The 23,297-nt window shown below is 43.8% G+C and overlaps 1 long non-coding RNA gene across 11 annotated transcripts in view; it reads left to right on the top strand.

Moving 5' to 3' along the window:
- Positions 1–216: 216 nt before the first annotated feature.
- LOC116420428 overlaps positions 217–23,297 on the top strand; it is a 75,436-nt gene continuing 52,355 nt past the window's right edge. For 4 of the 11 annotated variants that reach the window (XR_004230762.1, XR_004230746.1, XR_004230761.1 and 1 more), the window contains exons 1-4: positions 220–246; positions 4,675–4,717; positions 8,038–8,080; positions 21,925–21,967. This is a non-coding gene — a long non-coding RNA (uncharacterized LOC116420428). Of the gene's footprint in view, positions 247–3,612; positions 3,628–4,674; positions 4,718–8,037; positions 8,081–19,785; positions 19,802–21,924; positions 21,968–23,297 lie in introns of those variants that run through there. The other 7 variants (XR_004230763.1, XR_004230749.1, XR_004230751.1 and 4 more) reach the window with 5 other exon arrangements.

Raw genomic sequence — 23,297 nt, 5'->3', positions numbered from 1 at the left:
TAGAATTGTCCAATTCTTAGCTGGTAGGGTTTGGGGCTTGGGAGAAGACACAAAGTCCAATTCTTTGTGTGCAAAAGAGTGGAGAGGTCAGGTTTTATGTAATTGTGGAAGCCTAGAGGTTTCTTAACATGACTATTCGGTAATCTTTCAAAGCACATCATGTTCCACCGCTATTGCTTATTTTTTCTTCTGTTTTGTTTTTAGATAAAGGAGAGTGTCGGCAGAGTCCCGCCTCATCCAGAACTGGTGAGTTTACTGCCCCTTTTGTAAATTGGATAACAAATCCTGATGCTCTTTCTAACTAGGATGGATCTCCTCCAGATCCCAGGGGGCTCTCCTATGTTTTCTGGAGTGCTCCAGTTGGAGGGTATACTCGGGTGCCTAGGGAGGATGTTCTTGCAGCCTTTGTAAGGCGGACTGCTTCCTGGCTGACTGCTACCCAGTCTGAGTGGTAACAATTCGAGGTGGTGGTGGATAGATTTTGCAGGCATGAATGGATTCTGGTATCAATTTCAGAGAGGGGTATGTCTTAACCATTTTATTGCTAGGTGAATGAGTTCGGGGCAAGGGGTAGAGCCAGAGCGAATCTGCACTATGTCTGGGAATCCTAATGACCTTCAGCCTTTACAGACTCATATAGGCCAACCTTTCAGTCAATGTTTGTAAAGAACTTGCATTGCCATCACTGGGCAAATCCTGGAATTATTAAGTCTCTTATTCAGGAGTTCAACAAAGCATTCTAGAAGTAGAGAGAGAACTTGAAGTGAACGCTAGAAAATAATTGAAAGTGTCTGAAAGTGTTCTCCAATTACTGTTTGCAGAGAATCGGTGGCCATTCGATGTGGATTTTCCAAAGTTGATTGCCAATTCAGACATTTTTCTGACACAGCTTTAGCTTTTAGTCCTAAAAATAATGTGGCAATTTCTTCCATGGCTATTCCAAGGTGGAAAGTGTCCATCTAGCAGGCATCCAAAATATCCTTGGGATTTAACTAATCTCTCATCTATACCAAATCCCCTCGGGGAGAGAAATGATTAAAAAAATGGCATGGTGTCCTTGACATGGACCTGAATTCAATGGGACCATACCCATTTGGGAGATGATGGGGGCATATAAAGAAGTTTCTGTATAGACTGTCCCAATTCCTCAGCTGGTAGGGCTTGGATTGGAGAAGACACAAAGTCCAATTCTCAGTGTGCAAAATAGTGGAAGAGTATCAGGTTTTGAGTGTAATTGTAGTTTAGAGGTTTCCTAACATGACTATTCGCACCTTTCTGAAGCACATCATGTTCCAAGGCTATTAAGCTACTTTTTCTTCTGTTTTTGTTTTTAGATAAAGGAGAGTGGTGTCGGCAGAGCCTTTGCCTTATCCAGAACTGGTGTGAGTTTACTGCCCTTTGTAAATTGGATGGCCAAATCGATGCCTCTTGTAGCTAGGATGGATCTCCTCCAGATCCCAGGGGCCTCCTGGCAAGCCTTCCTGGGTGCTCCAGTAGTTGGGGGTATCCTCGGTGCCTAGGCAGGATGTTCTGCAGCTCAGGCGGAATGCTTCCTGGGCTGATTGCTACCCAGTCTGAGTGGTAACAATTGAGGTGGTGGTGGATGTGATTTGGCATGAAATGGATTCTGCACACTCTGTGAGGGGCAGAAACTCTAATCCATTTTATTGCTAGGTGAAGGAGTTCGGGGCAAGGGTAGAGCCAGAGCGAATCTGCACTATGTCTGGGAATCCCAATGACCTTCAGCCCTTACATATAGATGACTGATATAGGCCAACCTTTCAGTCGTTTGTAAAGAACTTGTAATACATCACTCAAGGCAAATCGAATCCGTCTCTTATTCAGGAGTTCAACAAAGCATTCTAGAAGTAGAGAGAACTTGGAAGTGAACACTTAGAAAGTCAATTGAAAGTGTCTTGAAAGTGTCTCTCCAAATTACTGCACTGGAGAGATTCGGTGTCCATTCGATGTGGATTTTCCAAAGTTACTGCCAATTCAGACATTTTTCCACAGCTTTTAGCTCATCCCAAAAATACGTGAGCAATTTCTCCATGGGGGCTATTCCCCAAGGTGGAAAAAGTGTCCATCTAGCAGGCATCCAAAATATCCCTGGGATTAACTAATCTCCTCATCTATACCAAACTGGGAGAGAAATGATTAAAAAATAGCATGGTGTCCAAGACGTGGGATCTAAATTCCTAATGGACCATACCCATTTGGGAGAGATGATGCTATAAAGAAGTTTCTGTATAGACTGTCCCAATTCCTTAGCTGGTAGGGCTTGGATTGAGAAGACACAAAGTCCAATTCTTTGTGCAAAAGAGTGGAAGAGGGGTCAGTTTTGAGTGTAATTGTGGAAGCTCTAGAGGTTTCTTAACATGACTATCTGCACCTTTCTGTGCCATTAATTCTATGTTCCAATTTTGCTATTGCTTATTTTTTCTTCTTGTTTTGTTTTAGATAAAGAGAGTGTAAAATGGCAGAGCCTGCCCTTATCCAGAACTGGTGGAGTTTAATGTCCCCTTTGTAAATTGGATACAACCTGATGCCTCTTAGCTGGATGGATCTCCTCCCATCCCAGGGGCCTTATGTTTTCTGGAGTGCTCCAGCGTTGGAGGGTATCCTCGTGTGCCTAGGGGATGTTCTGGTAGCCTTGTGTAAGGCTGATTACTTCCTGGGTTGGCTACCCAGTCTGAGTGGTAACAATTGAGGTGGTGGTGGATAGATTTGCAGGCATGAAATGGATTCTGCACCAATTTCAGAGGGGGCAGAGAAACCTAATCCATTTTATTGCTAGGTGAAGGAGTTCGGGGAAAGGGTAGAGCCAGAGCGAATCTGCACTATGTCTGGGAATCCATATGACCCTCAGCCCTTACAGATGACTGATATAGGGCAACTTTTCAGTCATAGTAAAGAACTTGCATTGCCATCACTAAGGCAAATCGAATGCGCGTCTCTTTATTCACGAGGTCAATAAAGCATTCTAGGAAGTAGAGAGAACTTCTGGAAGGAACACTTAGAAAGATAATTGAAAAGTGTCTTGAAAGTGCCTCTCCAATTACTGCTCTGCACAGAATGGTGGCCATTCGATGTGGATTTTCCAAAGTTGATTGCCAATTCAGACATTTTTCCACAGCTTTTTAGCCATCCTAAGAAATAATGTGAGCAATTTCTCCATGGGGCTATTCCAAGAGGGAAAGTGTCCATCTAGCAGGTATCCAAAATATCCTTGGGGTTAATCTAATTCTCATCTTACCCCAAACTTGGGGAGAGAAACATTAAAAAATAGCATGGGTGTCCTGACGTGGACTCCAAATTCCTACGGGACTTATTCCCATTTGGGAGATGAAGGGGCATATAAAGAAGTTTCTTGTATAGACTGTCCCAATTCCTTAGCTGGTAGGGCTTTGCTTCGAGAAGACACAAAGTCCAATTCTTTGTGTGCAAAAAGAGTGAGAGTCGGGTTTTGAGTGTAATTAGGAAGTTTAGAGGTTTCTTAGCATGACTAAGGCAAGCACCTTTCTGTGCCAGCACATCATGTTCCACGGCTATTGCTTATATTTCCCTTTCTGTTTTGCTTTAGATAAAGGAGAGTTCTTCGGCAGAGCCTGCCCTCACCCAGAACTGGTGAGCTTACTGCCCCATTGTAAATTGGATAACCTGATGCCTCTTCTAGCTAGGATGGATCTCCAGATCCCAGGGGCCTCCTATGTTTTCTGGAGTGCTCCAGTTGAGGTATCCTCGGAGTGCCTAGGGAGGATGTTCTGCAGCCTTTGTAAGTGGACTGCTTCCTGGACTGACTGCTACCCAGTCTGAGTGGTAATAATTGAGGTGGTGTAGACAGATTTGCAGGCATGAAATGGATTCTGCACCAATTTCAGAGGGGGGCAGAGAAACCCAATCCATTTCATTGTTAGGTGAAGGAGCCTGGGGCAAGGGTAGAGCTGCAGCGAATCTGCACTCTGTCTGGGGAAATCAATGACCTTCAGCCTTGCAGATGACTGATATAGGCCAACCTTCAGTCGTTTGTGTAAAGAACTTGCATTGCCATCACCAAGGCAAATCGAATGTCTCTATTCAGGAGTTCAACAAAGCATTCTGTGAAGTAGAGAGAATCCTGAAGTGAACACTAGAAAGATAATTGAAAGTGTTCCAGGTGTCTCCAATTACTGCTCTAGAGAATCGGTGTCATTCGATGTGGATTTTCCAAAGTTGATTGCCAATCTTCAGACATTTTCCACAGCTTTTAGCCATCCCAAGAAATAATGTGAGCAATTTCTCTCCATGGGGGTTATTCCAAGGTGCAAAGTGTCCATCGAGCAGGCATCCAAAATATCCTTGGATTAACTAATTCCTCATCTACACCAAATCCTCGGGGAGAGAAATGATTAAAATGGCATGGTGTCCTTTTGACGTGGATCTAAATTCCTAATGGGACCATACCTACTTGGGAGATGATGGGGCATATAAAGAAGTTTCCTATAGACTGTCCCAACTCCTTAGCTGTAGGGGCTTGTTTGAAGACACAAAGTCCACCCTTTGTGTGCAAGAGTGAGAGGTCAGGTTTTAAGTGTAATTGTGGAAGCCTAGAGGTTTCTTAACATGACTATTCGCACCTTTCAAAGCACATCATGTTCCACCGCTATTGCTTTATTTTTCTGTTTTTTGTTTTAGATAAAGGAGAGTGCGTCGGCAGAGCCTGCCTCATCCAGAACTGGTGTGAGTTTACTGCCCCTTTGTAAATTGGATACAAACTGAAGTTTTGTAGCTAGGATGGATCTCCTCCAGATCCCAGGGGCCCCTATGTTTTCTGGAGTGCCCAGTTGAGGTATACTCAAGTGCCTAGAGGATGTCTGCAGCCTTTGTAAGGCGGATCAAGCCTCTGGGCTGACTGCTACCAGTCTGAGTGGTAAATAATTGAGGTGGTGGTGGATAGATTTTGCAGTCATGAAATGGATTCTGCATCAATTTCAGAGGGGCAGAGAAACCTAACCATTTTAATAAGTTAGGTGAATGAGTTCCGGGCAAGGGTAGAGCCAGAGCGAATCTGCACTATGTCTGGAATCCCAATGACCTTCTTCAGCCCTTACAGATGACTGATATAGGGCTAAACTTTCAGTCGTTTGTAAAGAACTTGCATTGTCACCAAGGCAAATCGAACTGTCTCTTATTCAGGAGTTCAACAAAAGCATTCTCGAAGTAGAGAGAACTTGGAAGTGAAATACTCTAGAAAGATAATTGAAAGTGTCTTGAAAGTGTCTCCACTTTACTGCTCTGTGTGAGAATCGGTGGCCATTCGATGTGGATTTTCAAAGTTGATTATTAATTCAGACAGCTCTTTTTCCACAGCTTTTAGCCATCCCAAGAAATAATGTGAGTACTCTCCATGGGGCTATTCCAAGGTGGAAAGTGTCCATCTAGCAGGCATCCAAAATATTATCCTTGGGATTAACTAATTCCTCATCTACACCAAATCCTCGGGGAGAGAAATGATTAAAAATGGCATGGGTGTCCTTTGACGTGGACCCAAATTCCTAATGGGACCATACCCATTTGGGAGATGATGGGGCATAAAGAAGTTTCACAGACTGTCCCACTCTTAGCTGGTAGCTTTGCTTGGAGAAGACACAAAGTCCAATCTTTGTGTGCAAAATAGTGGGAGGTCAGGTTTTGAGCAATTGTGGAAGCTTCAGAGGTTTCCTAACATGACTATTCGCACCTTTCAAAGCACATCACACCCAAGGCTATTGCTTATTTTTCTTCTGTTTTTGTTTTAGATAAAGGAGGAGCAAGTGTCGGCAGAGCCTGCCTCATCTAGAACTGGTGAGCTTATTTCACCCTTGTAAATTGGATACAACCTTGATGCCTCTTTTTTGTTGTGGATGGATCTCCAGATCCTGTAATTTCCTATTTTCCTGGAGTGCTCCAGAGTTTGGGGTATCCCCTGGGTGCCTAGGAGGATGTTCTGGCAGCCTTTGTAAGGCGGACTGCTTCCTGGGCTGACTGCTACCCAGTCTGAGTGGTAAACAATTGGAGTGGTGGTGGATAGATTTGCAGGCATGAAATGGATTCGTACCAATTTCAGAGGGGCAGAGTAGAAACCTAATCCATTTTATTGCTAGGTGAAGGAGTTCAGTGGTAAGGGTAGAGCTGGAAAGCGAATCTGCACTCTGTCTGGGAATCCCAATGACCTCAGCCCTCAGATGACTGATATAGGCCAACCTTTCTCTAGTCGTTTGTGAAGAACTTGCATTGCCATCACCAAGGCAAATCGAATCTGTCTCTTATTCAGGAGTTCAACAAAAGTATCTTAGAAGTAGAGAGAACTTGAAGTGAACATTAGGAAAGATAATTGCTGATAATCCTGAAGAGCTCTTGAAAGTGTCTTCTCCACCATTGCCTGCAGATTATCGGTGGGTCATTCGATGTGGATTTTCCAAAGTTGATTGCTAATTTAGATATTTCTTCCACAGCGCTTTTAGCCATCCCAAGAAATAATAATAATGTGAGCAATTTTCCATGGGGGGCTATTCAAGGTGGAAAGTGGTCCATCTAGCAGGCATCCAAAATAACTCTTTGGGATTAACTCATTCCCTTATCTACACCAAATCCTCGGGGAGAGAAATGATTAAAATAGCATGGTGTCCTAGACGTGGATGACAAATTCTAATGACCATTCCCATTTGGGAGATGGGGCATATAAAGAAGTTTGGTATAGACAGTCCCAATTCCTTAGCTGGTAGGGTTTGGTTTGAGAAGACATAAAGTCCAATTCTTTGTGTGCAAAGAGTGAGAGGTCAGTTTTGAGTGTAATTGTGGAAGTTTAGAGGTTTCTTAGCATGACTATTCGTAATTTTCATAACGCACATCATGTTCCTACTTGCCATTGCTTATTTTTTCTTTCTGTTTTTGTTTTAGATAAAGTGGAGAGTGTGTTTGCTGCCTTTCATCCAGAATTGGTGAGTTTACTGCCCCTTTTGTAAATTGATACAACCTGATGCCTCTTCTAGTTAGGATATCTCCAGATCCCAGGGGCCTCCTATAAGCTTTGAGTGCTGGGCCGTTGGAGGGTGTCCGGGTGCCTAGGAGGATGTTCTTATGGCCTTGTATGGCTGATCAAGCTTCCTGGGCTGGGACTGCCAACCAGTCTGAGTGGTAATGAATTGAGGTGGGGTGGTGGATAGATTTGCAGGCATGAAATGAATTCTGCACCACCCCCAGAGGGGCAGAGAAAACCCAATCCATTTTATTGCTAGGTGAAGGAGTTTGGGGCAAGGGTAGAGCCAGAGCGAATCTGCACTATGTCTGGGAATCCCAATGACCTTTAAGCCCTTACAGATGACTTGGATATATGCCAACCTTTCAGTCGTTTGTGTAAAGAACTTGCATTGCCATCACCAAGGCAAATCGAATGCGTTCTTATCCAGGAGTTCAACAAAAGCATTCTAGAAGTAGAGAGAACTTGGAACTGAATACTTAGAAAGATAATTGAAAGTGTCTTGAAAGTGTCTCTCTCCAATTACTGTTCTGCAGAGAATCGGTGGCCATTCGATGTGGATTTTCCAAAGTTGATTACAATTCAAACATTCTTCCACAGCTTTTAGCCATCCCAATAATGTGGGCAATTTCTCTCCATGGGGCTATTCCAAGGTGGAAAGTGTCCATCTAGCAGGTGGCATTCAAAATATCCTTTTTGGGATTAACTAATTTCATCTACACCAAAAACCTCGGGGAGAGAAATGATTAAAAATGGCAGGTGTCCTTGACGTGGACTCCAAATTCTAATGGGACCATTCCCAATTGGGAGATGAAGGGGCATAAAAGAAGTTTCTATAGACTGTCCCAGTTCCTTAGCTGGTAGGGCTTGGGTTTGGAGTAGACACAAAGTCCAATTCTTTGTGTTTAAAAGAGTGGGAGAGGTCAGTTTTTGAGTGTAATTGTGGAAGCCTAGAGGTTTCTTAGCATGACTATGCGCACTTTTCAAAGCACATCATGTTCCATGGCTATTGCTTATTTTTTCTTCTGTTTTTGTTTTAGATAAAGGAGAGGGCGTCGGCAGAGCCCGCCTAATCCAGAACTGGTGAGTTTACTGCCCCTTTGTAAATTGGATACAACCTGATGCCTCTTAGAAGTTGTGGATGGATCTCCTCCAGATCCCAGTAGGGGCCTCCTATGTTTTCTTGGAGTGCTCCATTTGGGGTATCCTCGCGTGCCTTAGAGGATGTTCTGGGCAGGCCTTGTGCGTGACTGCTCTGGGCTGATTGCTACCCATTCTGAGTGGTAACAATTGAGCTGGTGGTGGATAGATTTCTGTAGGCATGAAATGGATTCTGCACCAATTTCAGAGGGGGCAGAGAAACCTAATCCATTTCTATTGCTAGGTGAAGGAGTTCAGGTAAGGGTAGAGCCAGAGCGAATCTGCACTATGACTGGGAATCCCAATTAATCTTCAGCTCTTACAGATGACTGATATAGGCCAACCTTTTCAGTCGTTGTGTAAAGAACTTGCATTACAACACTAAGGCAAATCGAATTCCTCTCTTTATTCAGGAGTTCAACAAAGCATTTAGAAGTAGAGAGAACTTGGAAGGGAACACTTAGAAAGATAATTGAAAGTGTTTAAAGTGTTCTAAAGTTGAGAGAATCGGTTCCATTGATTGATTTTCCAAAGTTGATTAATTCAGACATTTTTCCACAGCTTTTAGCCATCCCAAAAATGTGAGCAATTTCTCCATGGGGGGCTATTCCAATGGAAAGTGTCCATCTAGAATCCAAAATATCCTTGGAAATAATTCCCTCACACCAAATCCTGGGGAGAGAAATGATTAAAAATGGCAGGTTCCTTGAGTGGATCCAAATTCCCAATGGGACCATACCCATTTGGGAGATGATGGGGAATAAAAGAAGGTTATGAGGTCCCAATTCTTAGCTGGAGGGCTTTGGGATTGGAGAAGACAAAAAGTCCAATTCTTTGTGGGCAAAAGAGGAGAGGTCAGGTTTTGAGGTAATTGTAAGAGAGGTTTTTAACATGACTATTCGCATTTCAACCCAATCATGTTCCACCGCTTTTTATTTTTCTTCTTTGTTTTAGATAAAGGAGAGGGTGGGAGAGCCGCCTCATCCAGAACTGGTGAGTTGACTGCCCTTTGAAATTGGATACAACCTGATGCCTTCTAGTGGGGGATCCCTCCGATCCCAGGGGCCTCCTATGTTTTCTGGAGGCCCCAGTTGGAGGGACCCGTGTGCCTAGGGGATGTTCTGCCGCCTTGTGGCGGACTGCTTCCTGGACTGCACCCAGTCTGAGGGTAAAGAGGTGGTGGGATAGATTTGCAGGATGAAATGGACTGCACCAATTTCAGAGGGGGAGAAACCAATCCATTTTATTGTAGGTGAAGGAGTTTGGGGCAATGGGTAGAGCCAGAGCGAATTACTATTCTGGGAATCCCAATGACCTTCAGCCCTTTAAGATATATATATGCCAACCTTTCAGTTTTGTTAAAGAACTTGCATTGCCATCACTAAGGCAAATGAATGCGTCTTATCCAGGAGTTCAACAAAAGCATTCTAGAAGTAGAGAAACTTGGAAGGGAACACTTAGAAAGATAATTGAAAGTGTCTTGGTGTCTTCCAATTACTGCTCTGCACAGAATCGGTGTCCATTCGATGGGATTTTCCAAAGTTATTAATTCAAATTTTTCCAAGCTTTTAATCCCAAAAAATAATGAGAATTTCCTCCATGGGGGGCTATTCCAAGGTGGAAAGTTCCATCTAGCAGGACCAAAATATCCTTGGATTAACTAATTCTATCACACCAAACTTTGGGGAGAGAAATGATTAAAAATAGCATGGTGTCCTTGAGGGACCAAATTCTAATGGGAATTCCCATTTGGGAGATGAAGGGGCATAAAAAGAAGTTTTATAGACTGTCCCAACCTTAGCTGGTAGGGCTTGGTTTGGAAGACACAAAGTCCAATTTGTGTGCAAAAAGGGAGAGGTCAGGAGAGGAATTGTGGGTTTGAGGTTTTTAGCATGACTATGCACATTTTCAAAGCACATCATGTTCCTCGGCTATTGCTTATTTTTTTCTTCTGTTTTGTTTTAGATAAAGGAGAGTGGTCCAGAGCCTCCCCATCCAGAACTGGTGAGTTTTGCCCCTTTGTAAATTGGATAAAACCTGATGCCTCTTGTAGTGGGATGGATCTCCTCCGATCCCAGGGGCCTCCTATGTTTTCTGGAGGCCCAGTTGAGGGGTGTCCTCGGTGCCAGGGAGAATGTTCACCGGCCTTTGTAAGGGGGATCCCCTGGGCTGACTCACCCAGTCTGAGTTGTAAAAAATTGAGGTGGTGTTGGAATTTGAAAAAATGGATTACCAATTTAGAGGGGGCAGAGAAACCAACCATTTTATTGCTAGGGTGAAGGAGTTCAAGGGAGAGCCGGAGCGAACTGACCTTGTCTGGGAACCCAATGACCTTCAGCCCCTTACAGATGACTGATATAGGCCAACTTTAGTCGTTTTGGAAAAGAACTTGTTTCCATCAAAGGCAAATCGAACGTCTCTTTATTCAGGAGTTCAACAAAATTCTAGAAGTAGAGAATTGGAAGTGGACACTTAGAAAGAAATTGAAAGTGTCTTAAAAGCGTCTCTCCAATTACTGCTCTGAGAGAATCGGTATTTGATGTGGATTTTCCAAAGATGATTGCCAATTCAGACATTTTTCCACGCTTTTAGCCATCCCAAGAAATAATGTGGGAATTTCTCCCATGGGGCTATTCCGGTGGAAAGTGTCCATCTAGCAGGATTAAAATATCCTTGGATTAATAATTCCTCATCTACCCAAAACCTCGGGGAGAAAATGATTAAAAATGGCATGGTGTCCTTGAGTGGGACCCAAATTTAATACCATTCCCATTTAGATGAAGGGGCATAAAGAAATTTTTATAGACTGTCCCAATTCCTTAGCTGGTAGGGTTGGATTTGGAGAACAAAGTCCAATTTTTTGTTTTAAAAGAGGGAGAGGTCAGTTTTTGAGGTAATTGTGGCCTAGAGGTTTCTTAATGACTATGCACTTTTCAAAGCAATCCCCACGGCTATTGCTTATTTTTCTTCTGTTTTTGTTTTAGATAAAGGAGAGGGCGTCCAGAGCCCGCCCATCAGAACTGGTGAGTTTATGCCCTTTGTAAATTGGATACAACCTGATGCCTCTTTAGCTAGGATGGATCTCCTCCAGATCCCAGGGGCCTTATGTTTTCTGGAGTGCTCCAGTTGGGGGTATCCTCGGTGCCTAGGGAGGATGTTCTGCAGCCTTTTAAGGCGGACTGTTCCTGGGCTGACTGCTCCCAGTCTGAGTGGTAACAATTGAGGTGGTGGTGGAAATTTGCAGGCATGAAATGGATTCTGCACCAATTTCAGAGGGGGCAGAGAAACCCAATCCATTTTTGTAGGTGAAGGAGTTCGGGGCAAGGGTAGAGCCAGAGCGAATCTGCACTATGTTTAGGAATCCCAATGACCTTCAGCCCTTACAGATGACGGATATAGGCCAACTTTTCAGTCGTTTGTGTAAAGAACTTGCATTGCCAACACCAAGGCAAATCGAATTCCTCTCTTATTCAGGAGTTCAACAAAGCATTCTAGAAGTAGAGAACTTGGAAGTGAACACTTAGAAAGATAATTGAAATGTCTTGAAAGTGTTCTCCAATTACTGCCTGCAGAGAATCGGTGTCCATTCGATGGGATTTTCCAAAGTTGATTGCCAATTCAGACATTTTTCCACAGGCTTTTAGCCAATCCCAAAAATAATGTGAGCAATTTCTCCATGGGGGCTATTCCAAGGTGGAAAGTGTCCATTCAGCAGGCATCCAAAATATCCTTGGATTAACTAATTCCCCCAACCAAACCTGGGGAGAGAAATGATTAAAAAATGGCAAGGTTCCTTGACGTGGATTCCAAATTCTAATGGGGCCATACCCATTTGGGAGAGATGGGAAAAAAGAAGTTGTTTATAGAGTGTCCCAATTCCTTAGCTGGTAGGGGCTTTGGGATTGGAGAAGACACAAAGTCCAATTTTTGTGTGCAAAAAAGAGTGGGAGAGGTCAGGTTTTGAGTTAATTGTGGAAAGCCTAGAGGTTTTTAACATGACTATTCGCACCTTTCAACGCACATCATGTTCCACCGCTTATTGCCATTTTTTCTTTTTGTTTTAGATAAAGGAGGGTTTGGCAGAGCCCGCCTCATCCAGAACTGGGGAGTTGACTGCCCTTTGTAAATTGGATACAACCTGGTGCCTTCTAGCTGGGATGGATCTCCCCAGATCCCAGGGGCCTCCCTGGTTTTCTGGAGTGCTCCAGTTGGAGGGATCCCTGTGTGCCTAGGGATGTTCTGCCGCCTTGTAAGGCGGATCTTTCCTGGGCTGACTGCTACCCAGTCTGAGTGGTAACATTTGAGGTGGTGGTTGATAATTTGGCATGAAATGGATTCCTGGCACCAATTTCAGAGGGGGCAGAGAAACCTAATCCATTTTATTGCTAGGGTGAAGGAGTTTGGGAATGGAGCCAGAGCGAATCTGCACTATGTCTGGGAATCCTAATGACCTCCAGCTTAAGATGACTGATATATGCCAACCTTTCAGTCGTTTGTTAAAGAACTTGCATTGCCATCACCAAGGCAAATCGAATGGTCTCTTATCCAGGAGTTCAACAAAGCATTCTAGAAGTAGAGAGAACTTGAAGGAACACTTAGAAAGATAATTGAAAGTGTCTTGAAAGTCCCTTCCAATTACTGCTCTGCACAGAATTTGGTGTCCATTCGATGTGGATTTTCCAAAGTTGATTCCAATTCAACATTTTTCCACAGCTTTTAGCCATCCTTAAAATTGGAGCAAAATTTCTTCCCATGGGGGCTATTCCAAGGTGGAAAGTTCCATCTAGCAGGCATCCAAAATATCCTTGGATTAACTAATTATCTACACCAAACCTTTGGGGAGAGAATGATTAAAAATAGCATGGTGTCCTTTTGGACGGGGACCCAAATTCAATGGGACCATTCCCCATTTGGGGAGATGAAGGGCAACAAAGGTTTCCATAGACTGTCCCAATTCCTTAGCTTAGGGTTTGGTTTGGAGAAGACACAAAAGTCCAATTTTTGTGTGCAAAAAGAGGGGAGAGGCCAGGAGAGGTTTTGTAGTTTAGAGGTTTCTTTAGCATGACTATGCACACCTTTTCAAAGACATCATGTTCCCTCGGCTATTGCTTATTTTTTTTCTTCTGTTTTTGTTTTTAGATAAAAGGAGAGTGGTCGGCAGAGCCTTTTTTGCCTAATCCAGAACTGGTGAGTTTACTGCCCCTTTGTAAATTGGATACAACCTGATGCCTCTTTGTTGGGATGGATCTCCTCCAGACCCAGGGGCCTCCATGTTTTCTTGGAGTGCTCCAGTTGGAGGGTGTCCTTTGTTTAGGGAGAATGTTCACCGGCCTTGTAAGGGGGACGCTTTGGGCCGACTGCTACCCAGTCTGAGTTGTAACAATTGAGGTGGTGTTGGATACATTTGCAATGAAATGGATTCGCACCAATTTCAGAGGGGCAGAAAACCCAATCCATTTTATTTGCTAGGGTGAAGGAGTTCGGGGCAAAGGGAGAGCCGGAGCGAACGGCAATTTCTGTCTGGGGAATCCCAATGACCTTCAGCCCTTACAGATGACTGATATAGGCCAACCCTTTCAGTTTTGTAAAGAACTTGGGCATTGCCATCACCAAGGCAAACCGGAACTGTCTCTATTCGGAGGTTCAAAAAGCATTCTAGAAGAGAGAAACTTGGAAGTGGACACTTAGGAAAGATAATTGAAAAGTGTCTAAAAGGCTTCTCCAATTACTGCTCCAGAGAATCGGTGGCCATTGGGTGGATTTTCCAAAGATTTGCCAATTCAGACATTTTTCCACAGCTTTTAGCCATCCCAAGAAATAATGGGGCAATTTTCCATGGGGCTATTCCAAGGTGGAAAAGGTCCATCTAGCAGGATTCAAAATTCCTTGGGATTAACTAATTCCTCATCTACAAAAAACCCGGGAGAAATGATTAAAAATGGCATGGTGTCCTTTGACGTAACCTAAATTCTAATGGGACCCCCATTTGGGAGATGAAGGGGCATATTAAAAGAAATTTCGTATAGACTGTCCCAATTCCTTAAGGCTGGTAGGGGCTTTGAGGGAGTAGAACCAAAGTCCAACCCTTTGTGTTTAAAAGAGTGGAGAGGCGGTTTTTGGAGTGTAATTGTGGAAGCCAGAGGTTTCTAGCATGACTATGCATTTTTTAAAGCACATCATGTTCCACGGCTATTGCTTATTTTTTCTTCTGTTTTTTTTAGATAAAGGAGAGGGCGTTTAAGAGCCCGCCTCATCCAGAACTGGGGAGTTTACTGCCCCTTGTAAATTGGATACAACCTGATGCCTCCTTCTAGCTAGGGATGGATCTCCCTCCAGATCCCAGGGGCCTCCTTGTTTTCTGGAGTCCCGTTGGGGGGATCCTCGGTGCCTAGGGAGGATGTTCTGCAGCCTTAAGGCGGACTGTTTCCTGGGCTGACTGCCACCCAGTCTGAGTGGTAACAATTGGAGGTGGTGGTGGATAGATTTGCAGGATGAAATGGATTCTGCACCAATTTCAGAGGGGCAGAGAAACCCAAATTTTATTTTGCTAGGGTGAAGGAGTTCGTAAGGGGTAGAGCCAGAGCGAATCTGCACATGTTTAGGAATCCCAAATGACCTTCAGCCCTTTACAGATGACGGATATAGGACAATTTTCAGTCGTTTGTGGAAAGAACTTGCATTCCAACACCAAGGCAAAATGAATTCTCTTTTCAGAGTTCAACAAAGATTTTAGAAGTAGAGAAACTTGAAGTGAAATTTAGAAAGATAATTGAAATTTTGTCTTGAAAGTGTCTCTCCCAATTTGCCTGAGGAGAATCGGTGTCCATTCGAGGGATTTTCCAAAGTTGATTGCCAATTCAGACATTTTTCCACAGCTTTTAGCCATCCCAAAAATAAGTGAGTTAATTTCCTCTCCATGGGGGTATTCAAGGTGGAAAGTGTCCATCTAGTGGCATCCAAAATATCCTTGGGATTTTAATCAATTCCTCATCTACACCAAACCCGGGGAGAGAAAATGATTAAAAATGGCATGGTGTCCTTGACGGGATCCAAATTCCTAATGGGACCATTACCCATTTGGGAGATGATGGGAATAAAAAAGGTTGTCTATAGAGTGTCCCAAACCCTTAGCTGGTAGGGGGCTTGGATTGGAGAAGACACAAAAGTCCAATTTTTTTGTGTGCAAAAGAGTGGGAGAGGTAGGTTTTGAGTGTAATTGTAAGTTTAGAGGTTTCTTTTAACATGACTATTCGCACCTTTCAACGCACATCATTTCCACCGCTATTGCTTATTTTTTTTTCTCTTTTGTTTGGGATAAAGGAGAGGGGCAGACCTGGCCTCAATCCAGAACTGGTGAGTTGACTGCCCTTTGTAAATTGATACAACCGATGCCCTTTCTAGCTGGGATCTTCCTCCAATCCCAGGGGCCTCCTAGGTTTTCTGGAGTGCTCCAGTTGGAGGGATCCTCTTTAGGGGATGTTCTGCCGCCTTTGGGGGACTGCTTCCCGGGCCGACTGCCACCCAGTCTGAGTGGTAACATTTGAGGTGGTGGTTGATAGATTTCAGGATGAAATGGACTGCACCAATTTAGAGGGGGCAGAGAAACCCAATCCATTTTTATTGTTAGGGTGAAGGAGTTTGGGGCAATGGTAGAGCCAGAGCAACCTGCACTATGTCTGGGAATCCCAATGACCTTCAGCCCCTTACAGATGAATTGATATTGCCAACCTTTTAGTCGTTTGTGTGGAACTTGCATTGCCATCACCAAGGCAAATCGAATGGTCTCTTATCCAGGAGTTCAACAAAAGCATTCTAGAAGTTAAGAGAATTAAGGAAACACTTAGAAAGATAATTGAAAGTGCCCGAAAGTGTCTTCCAATTACTGCTCTGCACAGAATCGGTGTCCACCTTTGATGGGATTTTCCAAAAGTTGATTGCCAATTCAGACATTTTTCCACAGCTTTTTAGCCATCCCAAAATAATGGAGCAATTTCTCCATGGGGGCTTTCAAGGTGGAAAGTGTTCCATCTAGGGCATCCAAAATATCCTTGGGATTAACTAATTCCTCATCTACACCCAAATTTTTGGGGAGAAATGATTAAAAAATAGCATGGTGTCCTTTGACGTGGACCTAAATTTCTAATGGGACCATTCCCATTTGGGAGAAGAAGGGGCATACAAAGAAAGCCTATAGACTGTCCCAATTCCTTAGCTGGTAGGGTTGGTTTGGAGAAGACACAAAGTCCCTTTGTGGTGGGGAGAGGTCAGGGTTTGAGGTAATTGGAAGCCAGAGGTTTCTTTAGCATGACTATAACACCTTTCGCCACATCATGTTCCTCTATTTTGCTTATTTTTTCTTCTGTTTTTGTTTTTTAGATAAAGGAGGGTTCGGGCAGAGCCCTGGGCCCTCATCCAGAACTTTGGTGAGTTTACTGCCCTTTGTAAATTGGATACAACCTGATGCCTCTTTGTAGCTAGGGATGGACTCCTCCAGATCCCAGGGGCCTCCTATGTTTCTGGAGTGCTCCATTGGGAGGGGGTGTCCTCGGTTTAGGGAGAATGTTCACCGGCCTTTGTAAGGCGGTGGTTTCCTGGGCTGACTGCTACCCAGTCTGAGTTGTAAAAATTGAGGTGGTGTTGGATTACATTTGCAGGCATGAAATGGATTTGGACCAATTTAGAGGGGGCAGAAAACCCAATCCATTTTATTTAGGTGAAGGAGTTGGGGCAAGGGTAGAGCCGGAGCGAATCTGCACTCTGTCTAAATCCCAAATACCTTCAGCCCTTTACAGATGACTGATATAGGCCAACCTTTTCAGTCGTTTGTGTAAAGAACTTGCATTGCCATCACCAAGGAAATCGAATCCGTCTCTTATTCAGGAGTTCAACAAAGCATTCTAGAAGTAGAGAAACTTGGAAGTGGGAACTTAGAAAAGATAATTGAAAAAGTGTTTAAAAGGTCTTCCAACTTGCCTTCAGAGAATCGGTTAAATTGGATGGGATTTTCCAAAGATGATTTGCCAACCAGACATTTTTCCACAGCTTTTAGCCATCCTAAGAAATAATTGGGCAATTTCCCCATGGGGGGCTATTCCAAGGTGGAAAGTGTCCATCTAAGGCATTCAAAAATATCCTTGGGAAACCAACCTCATCTACACCAAAACCCTTGGGGAGAGAAATGATTAAAAATGGCATGGTGTCCCTTGGAGGGACCCAAATTCTAATGGGACCCTTCCCTTTGGGAGATGAAGGGCATATAAAGAAATTTTGTATAGACTGTCCCCAATTCCTTAGCCAGGGCTTGATTTGGAGAAAACAAAGTCCAAATTTTGTGTTTTTGGAGGGAGAGGCGTTTTTGAGGAATTGTGGAAGCCTAGAGGTTTCAGCATGACTATGCAATTTTCAAAGCAATCATGTTCCACGGCTATTGCTTATTTTTTCTTCTTTTTGTTTTAGATAAAGGAGAGGGCGCCAGAGCCCGCCTCCATCCAGAACTGGGAGTTTACTGCCCCTTTGTAAATTTGGAACAACCCATGCCTCTTTAGCTAGGGATGGATCTCCTCCAGATCCCAGGGGCCTCCTATGTTTTCTGGAGTGCTCCAGTTGGGGGGCATCCTCGCGTGCCTAGGGAGGATGTTCTGCAGCCTTGTTAAGGGGACTGCCTTCCCGGGCTGACCACCCAGTCTGAGTGGTAACAATTGAGGTGGTGGTGGATAGATTTGGGCCGGAAATGGATTCTGCACCAATTTCAGAGGGGGCAGAAAACCCAACCATTTTTTGTTAAGGTGAAGGGAGTTCCGGGAAGGGAGGCCAGAGGAATCTGAATTATGTTTGAACCTAATGACCTTTAATTTCAAAAGATGAATTTGGATATAGGCCAATTTTCAGTCCGTTTGTGTAAAGAACTTGCATTGGCCAACACCAAGGCAAATCGAATTCTCTTCTTTTGGAGTTCAAAAAGATTTAGAAGTAGAGAGAAACCTTGGAAGTGAACACTTAGAAAGATAATTGGAAATTGTCTTGAAAGTGTCTTCCCAATTACTGCTCTGCAGAGAATCGGGCCATTGATGGGATTTTCCAAAGTTGATTGCCAATTCAGACATTTTTCCACAGCTTTTAGCCATCCCAAAAATAATGTGGAGCAATTTCTTCCATGGGGGCTATTCCAAGGTGGAAAGTGTCCATCTAGCAGGCATCCAAAAATCCTTGGGATTAACTAATTCCTCATCTACACCAAACCTCGGGGAGAGAAATGATTAAAAATGGCATGGTGTCCTTGGAGTGGACTCCAAATTCCTAATGGGACCATACCCATTTTGGGAGATGATGGGAAATAAAAAGAAGTTGCCTATAGAGGTCCCAAACCCTTTTAGCTGGAGGGCTTTGGGATTGGAGAAGGAACAAAGTCCAATTTTGTGTGCAAAAAGAGGGGAGAGGCCAGGTTTTGAGTGTAATTGTGGAAGCTTCAGAGGTTTTTAAAATGACTATTCGCACCTTTCAACGCCACATCATGTTCCACCGCTATTGCTTATTTTTTCTTCTTTTTTGTTTTAGAAAAGGAGAGTGGTTTGGCAGGCCCGCTCATCCAGGAACTGGTGAGTTGACTGCCCTTTGTAAATTGGATACAACCTGGATGCCCTTCTAGCTGGGATGGATCTCCTCCAATCCCAGGGGCCTCCTATGTTTTCTGGAGTCCCAGTTAGGGTATCCTCGTGTGCCTAGGGGATGTTCTGCGCCTTTGTAAGGGGACTGTTTCCCTCTGACTGCCACCCAGTCTGAGTGGTAACATTTGAGGGGTGGTTGAAGATTTGCAGGCATGAAATGGATTCTTGCACCAATTTGAGGGGGCAGAGAAACCCAACCATTTTATTTAGGTGAAGGAGTTTGGGGCAATGGTAGAGCCAGAGCGAATCTGCACTATGTCTGGGAATCCTAATGACCTTCCCTTACAGATGACTGATATAGGCCAACCTTTCAGTCGTTTGTGTAAAGAACTTATTGCCAATACCAAGGCAAATTGAATGCGTTCCTTATCCAGGAGTTCAACAAAGATTTAGAAGTAGAGAAATTAAGGAACACTTAGAAAGGATAATTGAAAAGTGTCTTGAAAGTGTTCCTCCAAATTACGTTTGCACAGAATCGGTGGCAATTGAGTGGATTTTCCAAAGTTGATTGCCAATTCAGACATTTTTCCAAAGCTTTTGGCCATCCCAAGAAATAATGTGAGAATTTCCCATGGGGGCTTTCCAATTATGGAAAGTGTCCATCTAGCAGGATCCAAAAATATCCTTTGGGATTAACTAATTTCATCTAACACCAAATCCTTGGGAGAGAAATGATTAAAATAGCATGGTGTTCCTTGAGTGGACCCAAATTCCCAATGGGGACCATTCCCATTTGGGAGATGAAGGCATACAAAGGTTTCATATAGATTCCCAATTCCTTTAGCTGGTAGGGCTTGGTTTGGAGAAGACACAAAGTCCAAATTCTTTTTTAAAAAAGAGGGAGAGGTTTAATTTGAGGTAATTGTGGAAGTTTAGAGGTTTTTTAGATTAATTTGCAATTCAAAGCACATCATGTTCCAGGCTATTGCTTATTTTTTTTCTTCTGTTTTTGTTTTAGATAAAGGGAGGTGGTCGGAGAGCCTGCCCTCATCCAGAACTGGTGAGTTTACTGCCCCTTTTGTAAATTGGAAACCTGGATGCCTTCTTGTAGTTAGGATGGATCTCCTCCAGATCCCAGGGGCCTCCTATGTTTTCTGGAGTGCTCCAGTTGGAGGGTGTCCTCAAGTTTAGGGAGAATGTTCTGCGGCCTTTGTAAGGGGACTGCTTCCTGGGCTGACTGCTACCCAGTCTGAGTGGTAACAATTGAGGTGGTGGTGGATAATTTGCAGGCATGAAATGGATTCGCACCAATTTAGAGGGGAGAGAAAACCCAACCATTTTATTGCTAGTGAAGGAGTTCGGGAAGGGGTAGAGCCAGAGCGAATCTGCACTATGTTTAGGTATCCCAATGACCTTCAGCCCTTACAGATGACGGATATAAGCCAACTTTTCAGTCGTTTGTGTAAAGAACTTGCATTGCCAACACCAAGGCAAATCGAATTCCTCTCTTATTCAGGAGTTCAACAAAGCATTCTAGAAGTAGAGAGAACTTGGAAGTGAACACTTAGAAAGATAATTGAAAGTGTTTTGAAAAACTTCCAATTACTGCCTGCAGAGAATCGGTGTCCATTCGATGGGATTTTCCAAAGTTACCAACCCAGACATTTTTCCACAGCTTTTAGAAATTCCTAAAATAATGTGAGAATTTCTTCCATGGGGGCTATTCCAAGGTAAGTGTCCATCTAGAGGCATCCAAAAATATCCTTGGGATTAACCAATTCCTTATCTACACCAAACCCGGGAGAGAAATGATTAAAAATGGGATGGTGTCCTTTTGACGTGGACTCCAAATTCTAATGGGACCATTTCCCATTTGGGAGATGATGGGAATATAAAAGGGGTGTATAGAGTGTCCCACCCCTTTAGCTGGTAGGGCTTGAGATTGGAGAAGACACAAAGTCCAATTCCTTTTGTGTGCAAAAGAGGGGAGAGGTCAGGTTTTGAGGTAATTGTGGAAAGTTTAGAGGTTTCTTAAATGACTATTCGGCACCTTTCCAAAGCACAATCATGTTCCAAGCCATTGCTTATTTTTTTCTTCCTTTGTTTTAGATAATGGAGAGGCAAATGGAAGAGCCCTGCCTCATCCAGAACTGGTGAGTTGACTGCCCCTTTTGTAAATTGGATACAACCTGATGCCTCTTTAGCTGGGATGGAATCTCCTCCAGATCCCAGGGCCTCCTATGTTTTCTGAGGTGCTCCAGTTGGAGGGTATCCCGTGTGCCTAGGGAATGTTCTGCCGCCGGTTAAGGGGACTGCTTCCGGGCTGACTTACCCAAGTCTGGAGGGAAACATTTGAGGTGGTGGTTGATAGATTTGCAGGCATGAAATGGATTCCCTGCACCAATTTCAGAGGGGGCAGGAGAAACCCAACCATTTTATTGGCTAGGGAAGGAGTTTGGGCAATGGTAGAGCCAGAGCGAATTGACTATGTCTGGGAATCCTTAAGACCTTCAGCCCTTAGCAATGACTGATATATGCCAACCTTTCAGTCGTTTGTTAAAGAACTTCTTGCCATCACCAAGGCAAACGAATACGTCTCTTATCCAGGAGTTCAACAAAGGCTTCTAGAAGTAGAGAGAAACTTGAAGGAACACTTAGAAAGATAATTGAAAGTGGTCTTGAAAGTGTCTCTCAAATTACTGCTCCACAGAATCGGTGGCATTGATGGGATTTTCCAAAGTTGATTGCCAATTCAGGACATTTTTCCGGCTTTTTAGCCATCCCAAGAAATAATGTGGGAATTTCTCCATGGGGGCCATTCCAAGGTGGAAAGTGTCCATCTAGGGGCCCAAAAATCCTTGATTAACTCATTCCCTCATCTACACCTAAAACCGGGAGAGAAATGATTAAAAATGGCATGGTGTCCTTTGAGGGTTCCAAATTTAATGGAACCATTCCCATTTGGGAGATGAAGGGGGGCATAAAAGAAGTTTTATAGACTGTCCCAACCCTTTAGCTGGTAGGGTTTGGTTGGAGGACACAAAGTCCAACCTTTGTTTAAAAGAGGGGAGGCGTTTTTGAGGTAATTGTAGTTTGAGGTTTTTAGCATGACTATGCGCACTTTTCAAAGCACATCATGTTCCACGGCTTATTGCTTTTATTTTTCTTCTGTTTTTGTTTTAGATAAAGTAGAGGGCGTCGGCAGAGCCCGCCTCATCCAGAACTGGTGAGGTTTACTGCCCCTTTGGTAAATTGGATACAACCCATGCCTCTTTAGCTAGGATGGACTTCCATCCCAGGGGTTTCCATGTTTTCTTGGAGTGCTCCAGTTGGGGGGGTATCCCTTGCGGCCTAGGGAGGAAAGTTCGCCTTGTAAGGATGACTGCTTTCCCATTGTACCCAGTCCGAGTGGTAACAATTGAGGTGGTGGGGAATTTTGGCCGAAAATGGATTCTGCACCAATTTAAGAGGGGAGAAAACCCAACCATTTTATTTAGGTGAAGGAGTTCCTGGGGAAGGGTAGAGCCAGAGCGAATCTGCACCATGTCTGGGAATCCCAATGACCTTCAACCCTTACAGATGACTGATATAGGCCAACCTTTCAGCCGTTTTGTGTAAAGAACTTTAATTGCCATCACCAAGGCAAATCGAATTCCTTTTATTCAGGAGTTCAACAAAGCATTCTAGAAGGAGAACTTGGAAGGAACCTTAGAAAGATAATTGAAAGTTCTTAAAGTGTCTCCCCACCGCCCGGGTAGAGAATCGGTGTCCATTCGATGTGGATTTTCCAAAGTTGATTGCCAATTCGAATTTTTCCACAGCTTTTAGCCATCCCAAAAAATAATGTGAGCAATTTCTCCATGGGGGGCTATTCCAAGGGTGGAAAGTGTCCATCTAGGGCATCCAAAATATCCTTGGGATTAACTAATTCCATCTACACCAAATCCTCGGGGAGAGAAATGGAAAAATGGATGGTGTCCTTGAGTGGACCCAAATTCCCAAGGGAATTACCCATTTGGGAGATGATGGGAATATAAAGAAGTTCATAGAGTGTCCCAATTCCTTAGCTGGTAGGGCTTTGGGATTTAAAACACAAAGTCCACCCAAAAAAGAGTGGGAGAGGTCAGGTTTTGAGTGTAATTTAGGGCCTTTAGGAGGTTTCTTTAACACGACTACTATTCTTGCACCTTTCAACGCACATCATGTTCCAAGCCATTGTTTTTTTTTTCTTCTTTTTGTTTTAGATAAAGGGAGTGCGGGCCCAGAGCCCGGCCCATCCAGAACTTTGTGAGTTTACTGCCCCTTTGTAAATTGGATACAACCTGATGCCTCTTTCAAGCTGGGATGGATCTCCTCCAGATCCCAGGGGCCTCCTATGTTTTGGAGTGCTCCAGTTGGGTGGGATCCGTGTGCCTAAGGGGGATGTTCTGGACTTTGTAAGGCGGTTTCCGGGCTGACTGCTACCCAGTCTGGAGTGGTAACATTTGAGGTGGTGGTTGATAGATTTTGCGGCATGAAATGGATTCTGCACCAACCTCAGAGGGGGCAGAGAAACC

Source organism: Sarcophilus harrisii, unplaced genomic scaffold (genome assembly GCF_902635505.1).
Source record: "Sarcophilus harrisii unplaced genomic scaffold, mSarHar1.11, whole genome shotgun sequence".
NCBI lineage: Eukaryota > Metazoa > Chordata > Mammalia > Dasyuromorphia > Dasyuridae > Sarcophilus > Sarcophilus harrisii.
This window is presented reverse-complemented; position numbering and strand designations above follow the sequence as displayed.